A 23,844-nucleotide genomic window follows, 5' to 3' on the forward strand; every position below is an offset into this window, starting at 1 on the left:
ACAATCTCAAATGGTCCCTATCTATACCTTTCAAGTTCTTTTGTTACAAAAAAGGAAATACAATAACAGAATTAAGTTCTGAAGTGCTTTTGGCTAAAGGGATCAGAAAAGACCCTCTCTATTAGCACTTGTGAAAGTCAGAACTGAGCCTAAACTATGAGATGTTTAAGTCAATAAATAAATGCTGTATAACTGTAGTCAGAAACATTAGGCCTAGACTTTACTGATGGGGCCCCAAACCTGAAGCTCAATCATCTAAAACTGTGATCTCTTAAAATTCTATTTTTGGCATAGTGCCAAAAGAATCCTTTCTCATCACCCATTTCATCAAATATAGCAAAAGTAGGGGCACCTGGGTGGTTTAGTCAGTCAAGCGTCTGCCTTCGGCTCAAGTCATGATCCCAGGGTCCTGGAATCCAGCCCCATGGAGGGCTCCCCGCTCTGCAGGACCGGGGTCTGCTTCTCTCTCTCCTCTGCCCCTCCCCCTGCTTGTGCTCTCTTAAAAAAAAAAAAAAAAGCATAGGAAAGTTCCTCTTGGAAAGTAAGCATGGCTTCTAAACCACAGGTCTTCAAAGCCTAAAGGACATTGTTAAATTGGCAGACATTACCTAGTCTCTCAAAAAAAAAAAATTTTTTTTTAAAGATTTTATTTATTTGACAGAGAGCGCAAGAGAGCACAAGCAGGGGGAACAGCAGTGGGAGAGGAATAAGCAGACTCCCCGCTGATGAGGGAGCCCGATGTGGGACTCAATCCCAGGACCTGAGGATCATGACCTGAGCTGAAGGCAGACACTTAACCATCTGAGCAACCCAGGTGCCCTGTCTTTCAAAAATTTTTATGCTGCTTCCTGCAAATCAATTTTTTTGGTAGCTTAGTTTATAAACTTCTGAGTAGCCACAATATACAGTATTTTAGTTTAGATTTAGGGAAGAAGGTAATGAGTCAAATATTAACAATTAAGAACTATAAATAGTTTTAAGATCCCTGTTCCTCCTTTTGGAACTAAGAGTTTGAAATAGAGCAATCATTTTCAGCCCCGTTTATGAATATAAGGACAAAAGAAAATTTATTTATTTACTTATTTACTTAATTATTTTTTAAAGATTTTATTTATTTGTCAGAGAGACAGAGCACAAGCAGGGGGAATGCCATGCAGAGGGAGAAGCAGGCTCCCCACTGAGCAAGGAGCCTGAGGCGGGACTCGATCCCAGGACCCAACCCTGCGATCATGACCTGAGCTGAATGCAGACACTTAACCAAGCTACCCAGGTGTCCTGAAAATATTTTTATTTTTAATCATCAACTGATACTTTTCTTCCACCAATCCATCTAACACTATTAAGTCCTTACTCCATGCAAGGTACTATTAGGGTTACATAAAGTTCTTTAAGATATGATTATTGTCTTCAAAGAGATGATAGAAATCTCAAGATTTACATAACTGCAAAGTGAGGGCTCTATACTGTTAAAATTAACAATTAGCACCACAATGAGATATCACCTCATACCAGTCAGAATGGCTATTATAGAAAAGACAAGAAGAAATAACAAGTGTTGGTGAGAATGTGAAGAAAAGGGAACCCTCATGTCTGTTGGTGGGAATGTAAATTGGTACAGCTACTATGGAAAACAGTATAGAGGTTCCTCAGAAACTTAAAAATAAAAATACCATACGATCCAGCAATTCCACTGCTGCGTATTTACCCAAAGAAAATGAAAACACTAGTTTGAAAAGATATGTGTATCACTATGTTCACTGCAACATTACATACAATAGCCAAGATATGGAGGCAACCTCAGTGTCCATCAACAGATGAATGGATAAAGAAGATGTGGCATATATATATATATATATATATATACACACACAATGGAATATTACTCAGCCATAAAAAAGAATGAACTCTTGTCATTTGTGATTACATGGACGTACCTAGAGGGTATTATACTAAGTGAAATAAGTCAGACAGTGAAAGACAAATACTGTATGATTTCACTTACATGTGGAATCTAAAAAACACAACAAACAAAACAGAAACAGATTCATAAATACAGAGAACAAAATGGCGGTTGCCAGAAGAGAGGGGGTTGGAGGGGTGGGCAAAATAGGTGAAGGGGATTAAGAGGTACAAACTTCCAGTTATAAAATAACAAGTCACAGAGATGAAAAGTACAGTACAGGGAGTGTAGTTAATAATACCGTAATAACTTGGTATGGTGACAGATGGTGATTGTACTTACTGTAGCACGGCATAATGTATAGAATTGTCAAATCACTATGCTGTACAACTGAAACTAATATAACGTTGTATGTCAACTATACTTCAATTAAGAAAAAAAAAAGAATTGTAGGGGCACCTGGGTGGCTCAGTCGGTTGAGTAACCCACTCTTGGTTTCACCTCAGGTCATGATCTCACGGCCTTAAGATTGAGCCCTGCATCGGGTTCTGCACTACGAAGAGTCTGCTTCTCTCTCTCTCCTTCTCCCTTTGCCCCTCCCTCAATCTTGCACTATCAAAATAAATAAATAAATCTTAAAAAAAAAAGAACTGTAAACACAAAAAAACAAAAATCAAAAAACCCCATCAAGCCCTACTCTTCCATATGTTCTTATGTAATTTCTAATTTCATACTAAACAAATAAGCTGTTTTTAAAGGAGACCATCAGTAGCACACAGCCAAGTCAGAAGAGCAGACAGAGTGAATAAGAGCGGCATTTACTATTCCACATATTTATACTGTTGTTTTTATTACTGGGCACCTAGACGGGACACAAGCATTACTTGGAGGAAAGGGGATATATGAGAAGTTCTGAAGAGAACAGAAGTTCTTTGTCACTTAACTCCTTTGTCCTTCCATTTTCCCATCTTAATCCTCATTTTTAATTATATGATATGAAAAGCTTCCCCCTTGAGGATGGGGAAGATCAATGATGTTAACACATGTTTAATGATTTTTCCTGCAGAGATGCTCCTGAGTGAGGTGGACATATTAGGGATTTTACCACAAAATGACTCTCTTACCCTCAACTTCTCATTTGAAATGAATCATTGCAGAGTGAAGAGTCGGCCTTCATTCCAATAATAACGAAATAAAGAGCAGAAGGAAGTCATGCAATTCTTTCCATTTAATACAGGGCTTTTGACATGTGTTCTTTATGAAAAGGCAATAAAAGCTAAAAATCAGACCAACAAAACACATCCACTAAAAGGCTTGTGTATATTCTGGTGGGTTACGGGGGGGGGGCGGGGGCAGGAGATAGTGCCATTTTGAGGTACAAGGCAGTAATACAGAAACAAAGTAAGATAAGACCTACAAGTTGCCTAGCATGGAGTTTACCGATTTTTATTAGTCTGCAGAATGTTTCCCATCTTGCTCTCATATACTTAAATAATGTCCCGGTGTTATAAAAGTTTAACTCTCAGAAACACACGTAAGGGTAAGAGATTATTATAGGTCCCTTAAGAAACCTGTCCCAGAATTAGTTTACAGGTTTAGTGTTTTGCAATTAAATTTAAACTGAGTAACAGCTAAAAAAGACAAACAGAAGTGAGAAGCTACCTCCTTTTTTTATGTGAATAACTTAACGCAGTTTTTCCTCTACTCACACTTTCTTTGTAGGCTATATCCGATAGCAACAGCAGTAAGTAAAGTTAGAGGGGGCAACTCAGAACCTTAGCAGAGGTTTTTGTCAAGGGTAGAGGTGGCAGTAGGGGCAATAACCCCTCAGGGGCATGTGTAAACATGTGGGGACACGGGTTCTCCCAGTGACTGCAGAGTGCTATCACAATTTAGTAGGACAGGGTCAGGGATGCTAAACGTGTCCTACTCTGCTGCAGACAGAGCCACATGAGGAAGGAATAATTACTTTGTCAAAATGCTCACAATACCTTGATGAGTCAAAATGCTTCAACTGATCAGAAGCACTAACAGAGCAAATTAAATCTTTTTCGATTAGCTTAAAAGTAGCCCAAAGGGCTCTCTCTATAGGTTATATGCCTGGTTAAACACTGAATAAGTGCTTAAAACAGTATGACTTATCTAAAACTTTTGTTACAAGTATAAATATTCAGTAAAGAGTTGTTTTATTTTTATTTTTTATTTTTTTAGAGAAAGAGAGAACATGCACACCAGTGGTGGGGGAGGGAACAGGGAGAGGAAGAGAGAGAATCTTAAGCAGGCTCCACGCCCAGTGCAGAGCCCAACTTGGGGCTCGATCCCATGATCCTGAGATCATGACCTGAGCCACAATCAAGAGCCAGCCACTTAATTGACTGAGCCACCCAGGCACCCCAAGAGTTCTTTGAAAAAGTTATCTTAATAAAGTTGCTTAAAAAAGTCAAGGAGAGGGGCGCCTGGGTGGCTTAATCGGTTAAGTGTCTGCCTTTGGCTCAGGTCATGATCCTGGGGTCCTGGGACAAAGCCCTGCATTGTGCTCCCTGCTCAGTGGGGAGTCTGCTTCTCCCTCTCCCTCTGTCCCTGCCCCCCTCCCCGATCATGTGTGCTCTCCCTCAAATAAATGGATAAAATCTTAAAAAAAAAAAAGTCAAGGAAAAAGATGCTGAACGCTACCACATTTTTTTATAATACCCTAAAATACTTAATTATACTTTAGCCTTTAAAATAAATTTGTTTAGTGCATAAAGATATGTTCGATATTTATGTTGTGCTTATAATCTGTATATCAGGCAAAATGTACTACCATCTGGTGGTAACATGCCTTAAACTTAGGCTCAGTATTTGGAAACAATGAGCTTCTTGACAATGTAACCTACTACTTAAAAGTATAAAATCAGAGAACCATCATAAGCTACGAATAATAGAAATCTATAAAAATAAATTATAAACACAAAGGTCCAGAAATTCTACTTTAAGTTCAAGTTTTTTAACTGTCATCAACCTGATTTATTATTTTTCGTAGTATTTTGGTAATTTTCTTTAAAGTCTATAAATTTGGCTGAATGCTCCATTAGGTGGTAAGAAAAGGAACAATATTTCCCATTATTAGTAACTGCAGACTTTTAAGGAAAAAGGCCATTACTAAGAAAAGCAATCTATGTATGGTTCATGTAGAAATTTTAAATCTTTCATAATTATGAATTTATAGTTGGTCCAGATATAAAATCTGCTCCATTCATTTAGGTTTACTAAGAATACTACCTCCTTAGCATTAAAAATGCAGTTAGAAGCTGAACACTTAATTTTCTTGTAATAGTACAGATCCTGGAAAAGTCATGAAAGAACCTTCCTAGTCCACAATGAACTGGCATGCACCCTTTCTGCTTTGCAGATAACAGCGTCAGTTTGTCCATATGCTTTATGAGTTGTCTCTGTGCTATCCATATATGCTCTATGTCCATGCTCTCAGTTAAAAATACTTCAAAACAGTTGAAAATGGAAGATGTCACTGCACTGCTAGGTTTAGTTTCTAATGCTCTCAATTTTCTTATGCTCAAATTATTTTCTTCTGTGCCAAGTGAATCTCTCAATATCCAATTTTTCCTTTTTCTGTCTTTCCAATTTCCACTGGACATAAGTTTGCCCTTTCACTAGGGATCTGCCAGAGGAAGTTTAAGCTTTGGTTCTGGCTAGAAAGTACACCTACAACTCTGAAGATAACATAAAAGTTTCTCCCTACACCTAAAAGATACAAGACATTTTTAAAAAGGCCATTCATACAAAGTTGAAAGACAAAACATTTCATAGGGAGAGTACTATTTTCTGTCCAAATTATTTTTGCCCATGGCAGGTAAAGAACAGTCTACGTACTGTTTAATAAGAAATCCATTTCAAACTCCCACACCATAATATAGTTCAGAAACACAGCTCCTTCAGTCAGCCATGGGGGAGGGGGTGAACAATTCCCAGGGTACTCAAGTTAATGGTTCTGTCAACCCTGTCATTCCCACATTGCAATGCCAATGTAATTCCACATAAACACAATTATACAGAGGCAAACACTGTTGCAGAGTATAAGAGCTACATATGCATTTCTCTAAGAAACACAGCTTGTGAGGCTCAGGAGGCATGGCAATGTTTGTGGCAAACAGGACCAACGTGGGGATCAAATTAATTAGATTCCTGGAGTCTGCTGCTTAGCATGCAATTCCAGAAAGAACTAAGCTCCACGATGACTGACTGACTGACTGGCATACATAGAACCACATATTGCTTTGTCTGAGCACAAAGGGCATATAAGAACTAATATCTGAGTGCCCTGGGCACTGTTCTAATCAGTTTGCAAGATGCTGCATGTAATGTTACTATCTGGGCTAGTCAATTTGGGGGGGGTGATAATAATGCTTTATTGGAGTTAAGGTCATAGTCTCTATATGTTTAATTAACACTTATTTATTTATTTGTCAGAGAGAGGAGAGAGCACAAGCAAGGGGAGGGGCAGGCCGAGGGAGAAGCAGACTCGGGGCCAAGCAGGGAGCCTGATGTGGGGCTCGATCCTAGGACTCCAGGATCATGGCCTGAGCTGAAGGCAGATGCTTAACCGACTGTGCCACCGAAGCATCCCTAGTAAACACATATTTAAACAAACAAACCAAAAAATAAAATACCTTCTCCCTACCACAGACTACTGGGGACCGGTAGCTATCTCACAAATATACACTCCTGTCCTAATACAGACTGAGTGACAGTATACAAAACCTATCATTAAAACTGGAATCAAAACTCCAAGAGCAAAGCAAATCCGTTTTTAAAAAATTTTTTTTGTTTAAAGAGAGAGAGAGAAAGAGAGGGCAAGTGGGGGGAGGGCAAAGGAAGAGACTTTTTTTTCTTTTCTTTTTTTTTTAAGATTTTATTTATTTATTTGACAGAGAGAGACACAGCGAGAGAGGGAACACAAGCAGGGGGAGCGGGAGAGGGAGAAGCAGGCTTCCCGCTGAGAAGGGAGCCCGATGCGGGGCTCGATCCCAGGACCCTGGGACCATGACCTGAGCCGGAGGCAGACGCCCAACAACTGAGCCACCCAGGCGCCCCAGAGGCAGAGACTTAAGCAGACTCCATGTGGAGCACAGAGCCCAACGCAGCGCTCGACCTCACGACCCTGAGACCACGACCTGAGCCAAAACCAAGAGTCAGACTCCTGACTGTGCCACCCAGGTGCCCTGAAAGCGAATCTCTTTTTAACCACTCAGAAGGATGATCACAAAGTCTCATGTTCCCACCAGAGAAACTTGTACTACCTAGGTATAATTAGTCGAATGTCTTTTTTTGTTGTTAAATTTTAAATATTTTGATACAGTTGATACACAATGTTACAACAGTTTCAGGTGTATAACATAGTGATTTGACAAGTTTATACATTATGCTATGTTCACCAGGAGTGTAGCCCCCATCTATCCTGATACATCACTATTACAATTATCATAGACTATATTCCTTATGCTGTGCCTTTTATTCCCATGGCATAGTCGTTTCATAACTGAGAGCCTGTATCTTCTAACCCTTTCCCCTCTGGCAATCATCAATTTGTTCTTAGTATTTATGGATCTGATTCTGCTTTTTATTTTTTTATTCATTTGGATTTTTTGTTTTGTTTTGTTTTTAGATTCTACTAACCAGTGAAACCATATGGTATTTGTCTTTCATCTCAGTCTGACTTATTTCACTCAGCATAATACCCTCTAGGTCCAGTTCATCCATGTTGTTTCAAATGGCACAATCTCATCCTTTCTTATGGTTGCATAATATTCCATTGTGTACACACACACACCCCCCGACATCTTCCTTACCTGTTCATCTATCGATGGACACTTAGGCTGCTTCCATACCTTGGCTACTGTAAATAACGCTGCAATGAACGTAGAGATGCATACATCTTTTCAAATTAGTATTTTTGTTTTCTTTGGGTAAATACCCCAATAGCAGAATTACTGAATCATATGGTATTTCTATTTTTAACTTTTTGAGGAACTTCCATACTATTTTCCATAGTGGCTATACTAACTAACATTCTCATCAACAGTGTACAAGGGTTCCTTTTTCTTTACATCCTTGCCAACACTTGTTATTTCTTGTATTTTTGACATTAGCCACTCTAACAGGTATAAGGTGGTTATCTCACTATGGTTTTGATTTGCATTTCCCTCATGATTAGTAATGGTGAACATCTTTTCCTGTGTCTTTGGCCATCGTATGTCTTCTTGGAGGAATGTCTATTCAGGTCTCTGACCATTTTTGAATCTGATTTTTGTGTGTTTGTATGTGTGTTGAGTTGTATAAGTTCTTTAGATATTTTGGATATTAAGCCCTTATTGGGGATATCATTTGCAAACATCTCCCACTCAGTGGGTTGTCTTTTTGATTTGTTAATGGTTTCGTCTGAGGTGCAAAAGTTTTTTATTTTGATGTAGTCCCAATTGATTATTTTTACTTTTGTTTACCTTGCCTTAGGAGACAAATCTAGAAAAATGTTATTATGGCCAATGTCAGAGAAATTACTGCCTGTGTTCTACGATTTTTATGGTTTCAGATCTCACGTTTAGGTTTTTAATCCATTTTAATTAGTCAAATATCCTTATTCTGGGCCTTAGTCCTCTTTCTATGTTGTCTTTCCATTATGTCATATAGTCTCATGGCTTTAAATAACATCTAAATGCTCCAAAGATGCAACAGATCTGTCATTTTTCCAGCTGGATATCTAATAGATATCTTAAACTTAATATATCTAAAACTGGATTCCTGATTTTCCTCCCCAACCTTCAACATCTGCAGACTTTACAAAGTCATTTGACAGCAACTCTATCTTTCCAATTGCTCAGGCCAATAGACCCTGAAGTCATCCAAGCCTCCACTTTCCCTCACATCCCACATATCCAGAATCTATTAACCCTCAACACCTCTACTGCTGCCACATGATCCAAGCTCCCATCATCTCTTGCATGGATTACTGTAACAGTCCCCCAGTTTCTACTCTTGTCTCAAGTCTAATCTCAATGTAGCAGCTACAATGATTCTTTTAAAACTTAAGTCAGATCATGTCACTCCTCTACTCAAAATCCTGCAATGGCTCTTCATTTTACTCAGAGTAAAACACAAAGGTTTACAACACCCTATACCTACATGATCTGATTCTCTTTCCTACTATTCGCCTCTATAATTTCTTACATGTGCCAGAACTTGCCCACCCTATGGCCTTTGCTCTAGCTGTTTCCCCTGCTGGGAACACACTTCCTCCAGATATCTTTGTGGTTAACTCCCTCAGCTTCTTCAAATCTTGGTTCAAATCTCAGTCTGTCAACAAGGTTTACTCAGGCAACCGACCTGATACTAAAACCTGTCCTCTTTCCACCAACCCTCCTTATTCCAACTCTTTTTATTTCAAACTGCATCTATCATGGTCTAACGTGCTATATACTTCATTATGTTTATTGCTGTCTGCCTCCTCCTCCTGCCTGCTGGAATGTTAAGTTTCATGAGGCCAGGGTCTGTCTTGCTCACTAATGTACTGCAAGTGCCTAGAGCAATGTACGGCAAGTACCAGGCGCTCGATAAATATTTGATGAATGAATGAGCGAATGTTGATTTTAAATTTAGTGTGACCCTCATGGTATACACATTCCATGTATGCTTTGTTATCTATTGGATCAAGCGGGTTAATTGTGTTGTTCAAATCCTTTATGTCCTTATGTATTTTTGTCTGTTTGACATTAGTTTCTGATAGAGGTGTGTTAAAATCTGCAACTCTGAATGTCGATATACTATTTCCTTGCTACTCTGTCAGCTTTTGTTTTAAAATTTCCGTTATTTTATAGCTTGTTTGTGGATTGTTCCTTTTTTACAAGTAAGAAATATCTTCCTATAATTTGATGCTTTTTGCTTGAAATTATCTTTTTGGGGGGTTCTTTTTGAATATAAATTCAATTAATTAACATATAGTGTATTATTAGTTTCAGAGGTACAGGTCAATGATTCATCAGTTGCATATAAAACCCAGGGCTCATTCCATCATGTGCCCTCCTTAATGTCCATCACTCAGTTACCCCATCCCCCTACACCCCTCCCCTCCAGCAACCCTTAGTTTGTTTCCTATAGTTAAGAGTCTCTTATGGTTTGTCTCCCCCTCTGTTTTCATTGTATTTCATTCTTCCTGGGTTTGTTTCTTATAGTAGCCAGAATCATGCTGTATATTGTTCTTTGATGTGCTTGCTGGAGATGTTCTCAGCCTAGCACACTCCTTTTATCCATTATATATTCCACAGAATTAGTGTCACTATTTGGGATCCTTCATTCTGTTGTTATAATTATGCCCACTTTTGCGCACAAACTTGAGCACAGGGGCTGGACTCTGAGGGGAAGAGTGTCAGTTTGAGTCCTTGTCAATCTGAGGTGAAGGTGTGTTGAGGTGGCATTGGGCAGGTGGCAGGAAATTATCTTTTGATGGATATTAATGTTGCCATATCAGTTTTTTTCTTCATAAGTATCTGCATATATTTTCCCCCATATTTTTTTACCCCCTTCAGTATCATTTTGAAGACAGTATAAAGTAAGTAGAATAATCTGAGTGCCTCTCTGGCTTTGTAGATGAATTTATATTTATTATGATTGCTTACATATTTTATTTTATATTTCCTATTTACTATGTTTTCCCTTTGCTTCTTTTTATCTCCTTTCTTGCCTTCTATTGAATCGAGTAAATAAATTTTTTAAATTACCTATTTTTCCAGGGGTGGCTGGCTGGCTCAGTAGAAAGAGTATGTGACTCCTGATCTCAGGGTCATGAGTTCAAGCCCCATGCTGGGTATAGAGATTATTTAAATAAATAAATAAATAAACTTAAAAATTTTTTTTTTTTTTTTTTTTTTTTGGCGCCTGGGTGGCTGTCGTTAAGCGTCTGCCTTTGGCTCAGGTCATGATCCCAGGGTCCTGGGATCGAGTCCCGCATCGGGCTCCCTGCTCTGCGGGGAGCCTGCTTCTCCCTCTCCCACTCCCCCTGCTTGTGTTCCTGCTCTTGCTATCTCTCTGTCAAATAAATAAATAAAATCTTTAAAAAAAAATTTTTTTTTAAATTACCGATTTTTCCACTACTGATTTAGGAGTTGTACCTTCTATTTCTATATTCCTATCACTTTAGTGGTTATTCCTACATTGAACACACAATTATTTAAATATATTTTTCCTTTACAAGTTTATAAACTTAATCAGTATCCTCTCTACTCAAAATAAGGACCTTACCATACTTTTATATCTTTAACATATTGTTGCTAGAATTTTAGATTGTTTTTTACACATAAAAGAAAAAAATAGCTTTATCACCATATTTTAATACTTCCGCTTCTAGTATTCCACTGTTTTCTGCATGTCCTTTTCTTTTTGCTGAAGAACATCCTTTGGTTCTTTCATCAGCAAGAGTTTGGGGGTTGAGAAGTTAGCCCTTGTGTATCTGCAAATGCCTTTATTTCACTCTAGTATACAGAAATCACTGCCTAGAATTGTAGGTTTATAATTGTTTTTCCACAGCACTTTGAAGATATTGTAACCTACTGCTGCCAGAGTCTAATGCCTATTTGACCACCATTTTGTAGAAACATTATCTGTATCTTTTCTTTGCATTTAAAATTTTTCTCAGAGCACCTGGGTGGTTCAGTCAGTTGGGTGCCTGCCTCTTGGTTTCAGCTCAGGTTGTAATCTCAGGGTCATGGGATCGAGCCCCATGTCAGGCTCCAAACATGGAGCCTGCTTCGGATTCTTTCTCTCCCTTCCCCTCTGCCCCTTCTCCTGCTCATGCTCACTCTCTCTCTTTCTCTCTCTCAAATAAATAAATAAATAAAATCTTTAAAAAATTTTTTTTCTCTCCATCATTAATATCCTACAATGGATTCATTACGGATCGGATTAGTAGCTATAGGTTTATTTATCGTGCTTTAAGGGTGAGGTTTTTCTATTCTGAGGACTCCTGCCTTCATGGATTAATACTCAACTGCAATCTTACTATTATCGCCTCTTTATTCATTCCCTTTCTCCGCTCTTTTGTGCCTCCTGGCAGACCTGTGCTTGAGCTCCTCAGGCCGTGTTCTGTGTCCCAATTCTCCGTGTCTCCTACCTCCATCTTGACACTGCACTGAGACATCTTCTTTGCCCTATTTCTAGTTCACTGGTTTTTCTCTGAAGCTGGAAGCAGTACGCTGTGCAGTCTCTCTCTTCTGTCACTTCAACATTAGATATTGTTTTCATTTCAATGTTACATTTTCGCTTCCAAGACTTTGAAGGGGTTCTTTCTCATACCTTTCTGTTCTTGTTTCATTACCCGTTATTCTTCTTTTGTGGGATCTAACCTGTTTGTTGAGAATTTTAACTTATTTTAAAACCCTCTTTAGATTGTTCTATTATCTTTTTCTCTCAGGTATCAATCCTCTCATTTGTTGGGTCTCCCGACTGCTTTTCATGGTCTTAAATTTTATGAATTCTTTGTAGTATTTTGAGGACTCAATTTCTATGACAGTGTTAAAATAGGAGTACCTGTCTCTACAGGTTGGTTTCAAGTTGCCTCAGCTTAGACCTGGTAAGATGCTGGCCTTGAACCTGATCTTAAGTTGACAGCTCTGGGCTCTGTCTTGAGTGGGTCCTTGTTGCTTGCTGCCTCTGGCTGTCCTTCCTGATTCCTGGTCAGGTGCGAGCAGTGTATTTCTGTGCTGCTACTGCGATGAGCTGAACTAACCCAGCCCACATCTGCAGACAGCAGAGTGTGCTCCCGGTTCATGCTCTGAGGAGGCAGAATCCTTGCAAAAAACCCTGACCCAATTGCCTATATCCATTTATAGCTCCCCTACCACAGTGGCTTTTCCCTCCATTATTGGCCGAAAGGGACTTACTTTCTTGTTTTTAACTAGGATTGTGTATTTTTAAAAATCTTTAAAAAATATATACCCATTACTTCTTAATTTGTAATGAGAGGAAAAGGATTCAGTGCCCTTACTTTGCCACCCTGACCTGGAATCCTAGGAGCAGCTTTTATTTCTGAAACAACAGCAGTTCAATTCTCCTAACCTCACCGGTCTGTAAACATCAGCAGCCACACACAAGGTTCGAAATCAAAATCAACTGCAGTGGAGGAATATTCTGGTTACTTGGAAGTAGTCTGGATTGAAATATGTAACAGACTGAAAAATCAGAAATGGAGGGAAGATGATTTTAAAAAGGTACGAAACTTGGGACAGCAGCAGACTTTATTGTAGACCTTGGTGTATAAACTCTACCATAAATGGAATCGGACTGAGCCAAAGAAGAGGGTGGTTTCCACAACCCTACGCATAGCACTGCAGCCAGCAGTCTTTGTAATAAGCACCACCTGCACTCCTGCACCTGGAAGACAGCCATCAGCACAGTGGAAAGAATGCTGATCTGGGAATTCAGAGCTGTTCTAGTTCATTCTCTGCCACTAAGCTATTGTACAGCATAGGTTAAGCCATGATCCCTTTTGGGGCCCCAGGTGTTTTATCTGTAAAATAAGGGAGCTGGGCTAGAATAGCTTCTAAAGTACCTTCCAGAAATAATTTTCTGTGATCTCAACAGTTTGGTACTTCATAAGTATGCCGAGTCTTCCACTCTTCAGTTTGCTGAGTAAATAACTTGGCAGGTAAAGGAAGAAAACCATGCATTCCTGAAATCAGTCTTCGAACTGAAACTCACAATCACCAGAGGTATGGCTTTTTCTGATCACCACTCTGCAAAGGAACAGCCTACTGGTCCCTGGTGACTGGATGAAGTTTCTGTGTGGGTGTAGACACAATCCAAGTTTTAAATAGAGAAAAGCAAACCAAGCCAGACCAAAACAAAACCCCCACACACAGTCTCAGACACCACAGAGGAAAACAGGTCTTTTCTACAAACATGTCTGTCACTGGTAGTTGAGAAGACAATGAAAATAAATCTCACACTGATCACATCAAAGTGCAGAGAGGGGCAAAAGTGAGCAGCCTGCTGCAGTCACAGGATGTGAGGGGTCTGACTCTGCACACTGGAAAGCCTGCACAACTAGAAATTTCATGTGAATAGAAATGTAGGGAAGAGAATGAAGACGGAAAGAGTAAAGTTGGAGTTCCACTGAAAAGAAGGAAGAGTGGATTAAAAAATTAGGTTAAGGTGGCAAGGAATACTCAAATCTTAGAGCTTCTCAGCGCTTTGACTATGGTCACAGTGGCAATTTATATGAACTATTTAATTTCACCACATTGCACTAAAAGTCAAGTAGATTCCAACTTCATAGGTGTAAAGATGGAGAATTAGCATATAACCAGCCCCACTCCCAAGCAGTCTTCAGATAACATTCTAAAGGCATTTTTTAAAAACAAGAACACAAGCCAACATTCATTAAAAGGCACCTTACCATCCACACTGCTACATGTGAGGCACAGTACACTGTACCTACACTGCTGTATATGTGGACACAGATGATATTAGGGATGGGGTGGGTGCCCAGCAGATTTCTCAACTCCACTATCCAATACTTCCACTCCATCAGAAACACGCAACCCGTCACCAGAGAGGGAAAAGGTGCTCTGACAAAATTCCCACTTGGTTCAAGCAGTCTTCACTCTCAGGCAAGCCTTCACTTCTGGGAAGTTTGTGGGACCAAAGCATTTAAGAAAAAAAAAAAATACAAGTAACAGGGCAGCATTAAAGAAAACGAGGAAAAATAGAAAAAAATAGAAAAAAGCCAGTCATATTTAGTCTCACCTTAGAAACACAATCACTGGTAATACTCTGGAGACTTACCCCTCCCCCGACCCGGTCTTTTTACCTGGGCCTGGGTATCCTCTATCCCTTCACAGTTGTACTCCTATTACATACATAACTGTGCATCTAGTTCATTCAGTAATCTTTTATCATAAGCATTTATCCAGGTTATTACACTATCTTTGTAACTCATTTTTAAATGGCTGCCTCATACTCTAATCTGTTCCAAGGAAACACCCCTAAGTGGCTAGTAGTCAGGGAACAGTAAAACAAACTATGATTCATAGTATTCCATTGCATGGATGAATCATAGTTTACTTAACTGCTGCCAGAATACTGGACATTTAGGTTGTTTCCAATTTTTCCACTATTACAAACAGCTAAATGGACTCAATCTGTTTTGTTCAATAGTACCTAGCAAACAGCTTTTCACATAATAGGTACTCAAGTATTTATTGAATGAATAAATGTTTACAGAGCTACATATAATAATATACCCTGTGATGAAAATCTCTGTATATAAAGCTTCCCCGACCCTCTTATAGTTAGGACTGTTTCTTAGAGAAAGATTTCCATGAGTGGAAATTCTGTATCAATTTGGGGCTTTTCATAGTTTGACAATTTGCTTTCTGAAAATAACTTGCATTCTCAACAGTAAAATACAAGGAGGCCCATTTCACTATATTCTCACCTAAATAGGGCATTATCTTTTCAAAATCTTTGCCTATTTTGGTCAGTGAAAAAAAAAAAGCCCTACTTACAATACTAATTTATAGTTTTGAATACTAGTGAGGTTATATACTTTCCCTTATAGATTTTAACCAGTTGTCCATCTTGAAGTAGTTTTCTAATAATAATGACTATCTAAATTAAATTTATTCCCTGAAGCTCAGTGGTAGGTTGCAGTAAAAAAACATTTTTAGGAAGTAAATTCTAGAAGAAACTTTAAGGGACTAAGCTAAATGCATAGCTGGGAACAGCTTATTCATAGCTTATTCATTATTACACTGCAATGTGCTTTTATTAATGGTCAATTTGGAAGCTAGAACTCTCAGTTCTTGACTTTTCCCTAATACTTTTCTGTTATACAGCTCTGTTTTATTTGTGTCATTTTTCTGGGGTGATGATGTAACCTAGGAGGGGGAATGCTGGGAGGAAAAGGTTCCCTTATAATTCTTCCAGAATTTTTCTTTCAGGAAGCCATTCTAGATTAATCCAGAACCTCTAAGGGCAGTTTTCCACAACTGCACTCTATTGAACTTCTTTAGCTACAATAATCTTGGGGTGGCTTAGCAGAACTTTGTCAATCCTGAATTAGGCTTTCTCTCTGAAAGCGCTCTGTAAACAAGTAAGTGAAACACAAAAAAAGGTAAAAAGATGGTCAGAGACAACATAGTAGGTCTGGACAACATTACCAGCAACGAGAACCTGACAATGACTGACAATCACATCTCACTAGCTAATCCAATAACTAGCTCCTTTCATAAATGCTAGCATAACATGGAAAATGCTCCTTTGGGGTAGAGGAATATTTGCTTTTCGTTCCTTCAAAATATGCTTGCAGGAGCAGGCAAGAATGTTGATCTACCATCTGTTCTCAACAAGGGGAGGAAGCAGAAATGTGGAATAAGGACTGTTAGGAGGAAGCCCAATTCAGAGTAAAGCATGGAATCAGACAGTCACCACAATCTGCCAAATGATATGATAATTAGATGTGTTTGAACTCTTCCAAGTTTTACGAAGACTTTCTTTCTTTCTCTCTCTCTCTTTCCCTTCCCTTCCTTCCTCCCTCTTTCTCTCTTTCTTTCTTTCCTCCTTTCCTTTCCTTTCCCTCCCCCCCCTTCCCTTCCCCTTCCTTCCTCCCTTCCTTCCTTTCCAGCAAGCCATCTTGGAGCTTTGCCTACAGAGCAAATGGCTACTAACCAGACACTATTAACTCAAGATCATTATTGCAGACAGTCACAGGGAGAAGGGACCACTGCTTTGTCACCCAGACCACCAAACTGCTCTCACACGCCAGCAAGATCTCCTTATTGCCAAATCCACTGGGTACTCTGGGGTTCTCAGACTCTATGTGGATTACAGAATCAAATTGGATATGATTACAGAGGACTGTGGTAGCTACAGTTTGTCTTTCCAGCACTTTATCCCTTTCTCTTCTTTTGGTAACAGGATCCTTTCATCCTGTGGAGAGCCGTCCATGTGGCTGACCTTCTCCTAACCCTACCCCTGCAATGAGTGGTAGCTGCTGCCACCTCCTCATTAGCGACCATCACTACCATTGTCATCATTACCATCACCATGGCAGCTAACATTTATGGAGCACTTATCATGTCCAGCACTGTGTGTAAGCTTTATCTGTATTATCTCATTTAAAGAAACGACCTATGTGATAGCTGCTGTTATTTCTTACCTGTTAGAGTTGAGGAAACTCAGGCACAGAAGGAGTATGCACTTTGCTCAAGGTTGCACAGTAAGGAGCAGAGCAGGGATCTGAACTCCGATACCTTGCTTCCAAAGTGCTGGCTCTTTTATTTATTTTTTTTTTTATAAATTTTTAAAAAAGATTTTTATTTATTTAACAGAGATAGAGAAAGAGCACAAGTAGGCAGAGCGGCTGACAGAGGTAGAGGGAGAAGCAGGCCCTCCGCCGAGCAGGGAGCCCAATGTGGGGCTTGATCCCAGGACCCTGAGATCATGACCTGAGCCGAAGGCAGTCACTTAACTGACTGAGCCACCCAGGCGCCCCCAAAGTGCTGGCTCTTAACCACTATGCTTCACTGCCCCTCTAACTGTCTAATCTCTGGCTACAGAAACTGGTTCAGGGAAGTTTACCTGACCTAGGCAGGGTCAACTGGATAGATGAACACTAAGACAGAGAAGATATTTTTCCTCTGTGGTCTACACAGAGAAGGAGGCAGAACTCTGATGACCAAGTTTTAGCCTCCTGCATTTCGCTATGCCTGACACCAGCCTGGATCAATGTACAGATTTCCCAGTTACATAAGCCTTTTGCTTGAGCTATACGAAGGTAAGTTTTGGTCACCTCAAGTCCTTGAAACTTTTCACTCTGTTGTTTGATGGAACAAATTCTTTCCCGGCTCTTTTCCTTCTTCTCTGACCATTTCCTCCCTGGTCTCTTTCATGACCACCTCTCCTCCTCGGCTTATCCCGTAAGCACTGGTGTGGCCGGCCTCTGTTCTAAACTGTCTACTCCTCCTTTCTCACAGCAGTGGTCCCCCTTAGCACCCCACAAACCTTCTGAGAGGCCTCCCCTGGGGCATGTACTCCTTTTGCCCACCCTGCTTTAGAATCACTGTGATACCGAACCAGTTACTCCCACAAGTGCATCCCTCACAACAAGGGGGAAGAAAAAAAGTTGAGAACCAACTGCTCTCTTAACTTATTCTTGGAAAATATCATCCTTTTAATAGTTCAAAACTATTACCAGCAGGCTGATACCCTCTAACTCTTTATTTCTAGCCCCTTCTTTCCCCACACTTCAGGCCTATGTATCTAATTGCCTGTAGGATATGTAATTTCATGTGTCTGATAGGTACCTCAAAGTCAGCAAGTCCAAAAGCAAACACACGATCTTCATTGAAAACACATTCTTCCTTCTGAATTCCCAATCTCATTAACGGCATATTATCCATGCAGTCATCAAAATTGGAAACATGAATGTCATTAATTGGACTGTTCTACAAATCTTCATAGAAGACATACCTAAGTACTAGATATTCTGCTAGATCCTGGGGAGCTAAAATAATGAACAAGAAACAGACCTTGCTTTTAAGGGTTTTAGTTTAAGTGGCGAATACCACACAGTAATAATTATCACTGTGTATTAAAGATTAATTCAAGATACTGAGGAGAACCTAGTCTACTCTGAGAAGGGGTCAAAGGAAGCAATCCTGGAGGCCCTAGGTGGGGCCTAGCCTAAATCATGAATGGGTGTTAAAAAAGGGAGTGGGGAGAGAAAGAGGCAGTAAAGTAGGAGGAAGAACATTCCAGGAAATGGGAATAAAGTGTGAAAGCTCAAAGATATGGGGGAAAAAGACTGATGAAGTATTATTATACTAGCAGCTTTTGTTAATTAAAAACTTGCTAAAGCTAGGCACTATTTAAAGTGAAATACATTATTATTGCTGTCCTTACATCAAGCCTACAAGATAGGAATAACAATCTCATTTTTACAGTCAATTAAAGCACTTTCAGATCAGAGAGGTTAAATTACTTTTCCAAGACCATACAGCTAGTAAGAGATGGAACTAGCTTTGGACCTAGGTTTTCTGGCTCCAAAGCCAATACTGTTTCTACCAATCCATGTATCTTCTCAACCACTCTAGACTCTTCTTTATGTTTACTGTCCACATCCAGTAAAATATCAAATCCTGTTGAGTTTTCATATTTCTTAAGTTTCTCCCATTCAAACCATACTTAGCATTAGAAATCTCATTCATTATCTTTCATTTGGACACTAATAGACTCTAATTGCTCTTTAGGTATAAAAAAAAAACTGTGTGTGTGTGTGTGGTGTGGTGTGTGTTGTGTGTAGTAGAAAGTCAGATCAGAACTACTTCATTTTCCCCATATGAGATCCACCAACTTATATATATGTTCTCCTGTTCCAAAGGAAGAAATATTCCTGTTTCCGTCTAGAGCCGGCCCTGGAGTAATCTAGGGCGTGGTCATGGACTCCTGTTTTCTTTACAACCTTTTCCTGAGAGATCTCTCCCAGTTCACCATCTCTGAGTATCGTCTCTAAGGCAATGACTCCCACATACCTTTATCTCCAGGTCTAATAACTCCCACAAACACCAGATTCCTATGTGCAACTGCCTATGTGATATCTCAACTTATATGTCTGTTAGGAATACCACCTGCCCCATTAAAATGTGGTATTATGAGGGGCAGGAACATTGTCTACCTTACACATCTCTGTATCCTTAATGCATAATACTTGACACATACTAGGTAACCAATAACTATTTCTTAATTGAATAAATGCATGCTGCTATGTGAGCCAAAGACTTCCTGAATGGGACCGAACTGTCCTAGGGGGCCTTTAAGATTTTGATTCTCTATGGGTTAAATGGGCATTTTTGGAGTAGAGGAAGGAGTAGAGATTGGCTCTAAGTCCCCTCAGTGTGCTATAGTTAATCCTACTTTTTAATAATGACCGACCTGGGATATTAGCAATCACTAAATATTATACCTGTAGGAACAGTGTTTGTCAAATCTGCCTGTTAAGAATCACCTAGGAGGGGCGCCTTGGTGGCTCAGTTGGTTAAGTGACTGCCTTCGGCTCAGGTCATGATCCTGGAGTCCTGGGATCGAGTCCCACATCGGGCTCCCTGCTCAGCGGGGAGTCTGCTTCTCCCTCTGACCCTCCTCCCTCTCGTGCTCTCTATCTCTCATTCTCTCTCTCTCAAATAAATAAATAAAATCTTTAAAAAAAAAAGAATCACCTAGGAGACTTCTATTATAATGCAGATTCCCAGGCTTTCCAGCCTCCACCACATCCTTTCCTAATTCAGAATCTCAACTGGGAGATGCCTGAAGTTCTGTTTTATAAACAAATGACCCCAGTGATTCTTATTGACAAGTTTGAGGAAGACTACTACAGAAGCTTCACCTATTACATAATTATTGAAAATGGCTCAGCTTGCCAGATAGCAGTAACCAAACTTGCCCTTAGCTCTAAGTCGAACACCCCAGAAATGATTTATAAGTTGTCCAAACAATATTTCATTTGTTCATTTCATTCGAGAACCAGAGGTCACCAGTGACTGGAGAGACTCCTTAGACAACATGTCATACATTAGGCAAACCTTTGTTCTATAGAAAGAATCTGGTTTTGTTTACCTGGCACAAAATTAATCGTGACAACACATCATTGATTCCGATATGTGATATGAGTCTTTACTGTGACATACCACTGTCAGCTCTCATCACTTTTTTCCTTAAAGCTGTTCAAAAACTAGAATTTTAGTTTCTCTTTCCAAAAATCCACTCCTCTTAATGATCATTTCAAGTAAGCCCAAGGTCAAAGCTTTATTTATTTATTTTTAAAAGATTTTATTATTTATTTGACACAGAGAGAGAGAGAGACAGCTAGAGAGGGAACACAAGCAGGGGGAGTGGGAGAGGGAGAAGCAGGCTTCTGGCTGAGCAGGGAGTCCGATGACCAATGCAGGGCTCGATCCCAGGACCCTGGGATCATGACCTGAGCCGAAGGCAGACGCTTAATGACTGAGTCACCCAGGCGCCCCTAGGTCAAAGCTTTAAAGATTTCTGTCACCCCCCCTCTATAAATCTCCCCCAAATTCTTCCTGTATATATTCTGCAAACTGAAAGTTAACAAGGCAAAAAAACTAATATACTCCATAACCTACTCCTGACTAAGGAATTCAAATGACAACCAGCAATTAAAGTGAATGACAGGTACCCTTCCAAGAATCTGTGAGCCTTAAAGGCGAACTTATTTATGGCCATAGCCTAAAAAAGCAGAATTTCTCAAGTGTCAAGTGATTATATATCCCCAAACTGTAATTTTAGCTAACCTCAAAGTCAGGTCTTTGGGAGGGAAGAAGGGATAGGATCAGATGAAAAAAGCAGATAGGGACATTAATTAGGAGAATCAACCATTTCAGACTTTCTCCTCGAAAGGTAATGAACGACCAGACGGTAGCTACACTATAGTAAGGGTAGCATAACCTACAGACTGTTGAATCACTATGTTGTATACCTGAAAGTAATGTAACATTGTGTCCAACTATACTTCATTAAAAAGATAAAAGCATGTTTAAGAAAGATAAAAGGTAATGAACTAAGACAGAACAGAGAAACTACATTTAAAATGACATGGAAGAAATTCTCCCTCCCTTACTCCTTCACTCAGGAATCTTTATAGCTTGTTTTCTGCAGCATGACCAGAACTGATGCTTTTCCAAGTGAGGGCAAATGACATGTATCACTCCAAATGACTTCCCCTGCCCCACAAAGTGTCAATGATACTAAAGAATCAGAGGAATTGGAAAAATGCTGAATTACCAGAAAACCGCTTAGATGAGAACAAATTGACATTTGGAACCATGTTTACATCAGCAAACATTTCTGAGTCTGTAACCAAGACCAGAGGCTGGCAAACTGTGGCCTGGGCCGTAAGCCAACTCCAACCCACCAACTTGTTTTTATAAGTAAAGTTTTATTGGAACACAGACACTGCATGTATTGACATATTGTCTATGGTTACTTTCCCACTATAATAGAGGAGTTGAGTAGTGGCAACAGATTACATGGACCACAAAGTAGAAAATATTTACAACAGGTCCTTTATATAAAAGCTTTGCTAAGCCCTGACCTAGAGAGTGTAATGTACAAAGATGAAAATTAGGCTGGCCCTGCCGCCATTGTCCTCCCCGCCCCCCCCCCCCCCACCGGCCCACACTACTGGAGAACAGGCAGAGACATCTGCCCTCCCTGTGGACCTCAGGAAAGGCAGTGTTGACCCTCCACAAGATCCAGCAAGCAGCTATACTAGACACTTGGAGAAATGAGATACTAAGCATTCAGCAACCATAGACAGCCCCATGACTCACTAATTTGGTATATCACTTTTGAAAGTCCCCCAAGAGCTAAGTAAGTTTTAGTCTGAGCTATTAACTTGTCAATGTTTTTTATTTTATTTTATATTTATTTATTTATTTATTTATTTATTTGAGAGAGAGAGAGAATGAGAGAGAGAGAGCACGAGAGGGAAGAGGGTCAGAGGGAGAAGCAGACTCCCTGCTGAGCAAGGAGCCCGACGCGGGACTCGATCCCGGGACTCCAGGATCATGACCTGAGCCGAAGGCAGTTGCTCAACCAACTGAGCCACCCAGGCGCCCTTGTCAATGTTTTTTAAATTGAGGTGTATATGACACATATTAGTTTCACTGGTAAAGCACACCTGTGTGAACATTATCTTGAAAAATCATATTTGGATATAAAACTATGGGTTTTCTATGAAAGAAATTCATGTCAACTAAATGGCTGCTGATTCTTAAACTTGTTTCATCGAAAACTGAGATGGTATACACAAAGTTAAGACTGGTAGATTGTAACCATTTATCTTTACATTTCACCCCAACTATCCTACATTTTAGGTCCTAAATGAATAAGACCTTCAGAGGCAATATTTGTTAGTGCCTTGAGGGCAACATTCCTGCTGGGGCAAATCTATAAACACTCCCTTTGCTGAAAAAGAGACGCAAATCCCACCCTAAGCTTTTTACCTCAATAATGGGGCTAGAACTCTGACATTAGCTAAGCCTAAGCCATGGTTAAAGCTCTCTAGCCATGCTATCAACGGAAGAAATGAATACTTTCATAACTACGGTAACCCTTAGATTCCAACTGAAAGAGAATTATTCCTGGAGGCTCTCTGTAATCAAAGCCATCACAGGACTGAATATTTTGATAAAAGAGTTGGACCCAACTGCTTTGAAGACAATGTTATGAGATTGTCATCATGGTAATGATGGGGTCCCAGGAATGCTCAGGTTGGAAATGATCCTTTTCTTAAAAATGTCATTAGTCAGTCTTGAATATGTTTAAAAAAAAAAAAAAAAAACTTAGGGAAAATACCAGCAGAAAATTCATCAGAATGTTAAACAGTAATTTCCTCTGAGTGGTATAACTTTGGACAATATTTTCTTGTTCTTTATAATACAAAGAATCCCCTTTTATAACAAATATTTTCTAACAGCAACTCCCCCAATCTTTACTATCCTGAAATAAAACTCATAGATATAAAACGTAGCTTAAACTATTTAAAAAACTATGAAGAAAAACAAAGGAAATTTATAACGAAATATGTATTTCAAAGTATAAACTCTTGGGCCAATAATACTAGAAGGTATAATGAAATAATCAGAGGCCTGGACCCGTTATAGATCACCATGAAGATCGAAGTCGGAGGCAGATCTGTAGAATGTGTTTTATAACAATGCCACTTACGCAAGTGGGAGTGCTATCAGGAATGACAAAACTAAAACTACAGTTTTTCCTCAGTTTACATGGTGGTTGAATTTTTATATTCCCTCTGCCATAAAATGTGAGTTTATACATAAAATTAAGTTTGCTTTTAGACTCAGATAACAGAGCATAAG

General features: G+C 39.5%; 1 protein-coding gene across 2 annotated transcripts in view; it reads right to left on the reverse strand.

The window, feature by feature from the left end:
* The window catches only part of PPP1R12B (protein phosphatase 1 regulatory subunit 12B), a 217,146-nt gene that overhangs the window by 51,812 nt on the left and 141,490 nt on the right, over window positions 1-23,844 (reverse strand). The window lies entirely within an intron of this gene.

The sequence above is a fragment of the Eumetopias jubatus genome, unplaced genomic scaffold (assembly GCF_037043125.1).
Source record: "Eumetopias jubatus isolate StellerSeaLion01/CBP00866 unplaced genomic scaffold, mEumJub1_p1.0 scaffold_12, whole genome shotgun sequence".
NCBI lineage: Eukaryota > Metazoa > Chordata > Mammalia > Carnivora > Otariidae > Eumetopias > Eumetopias jubatus.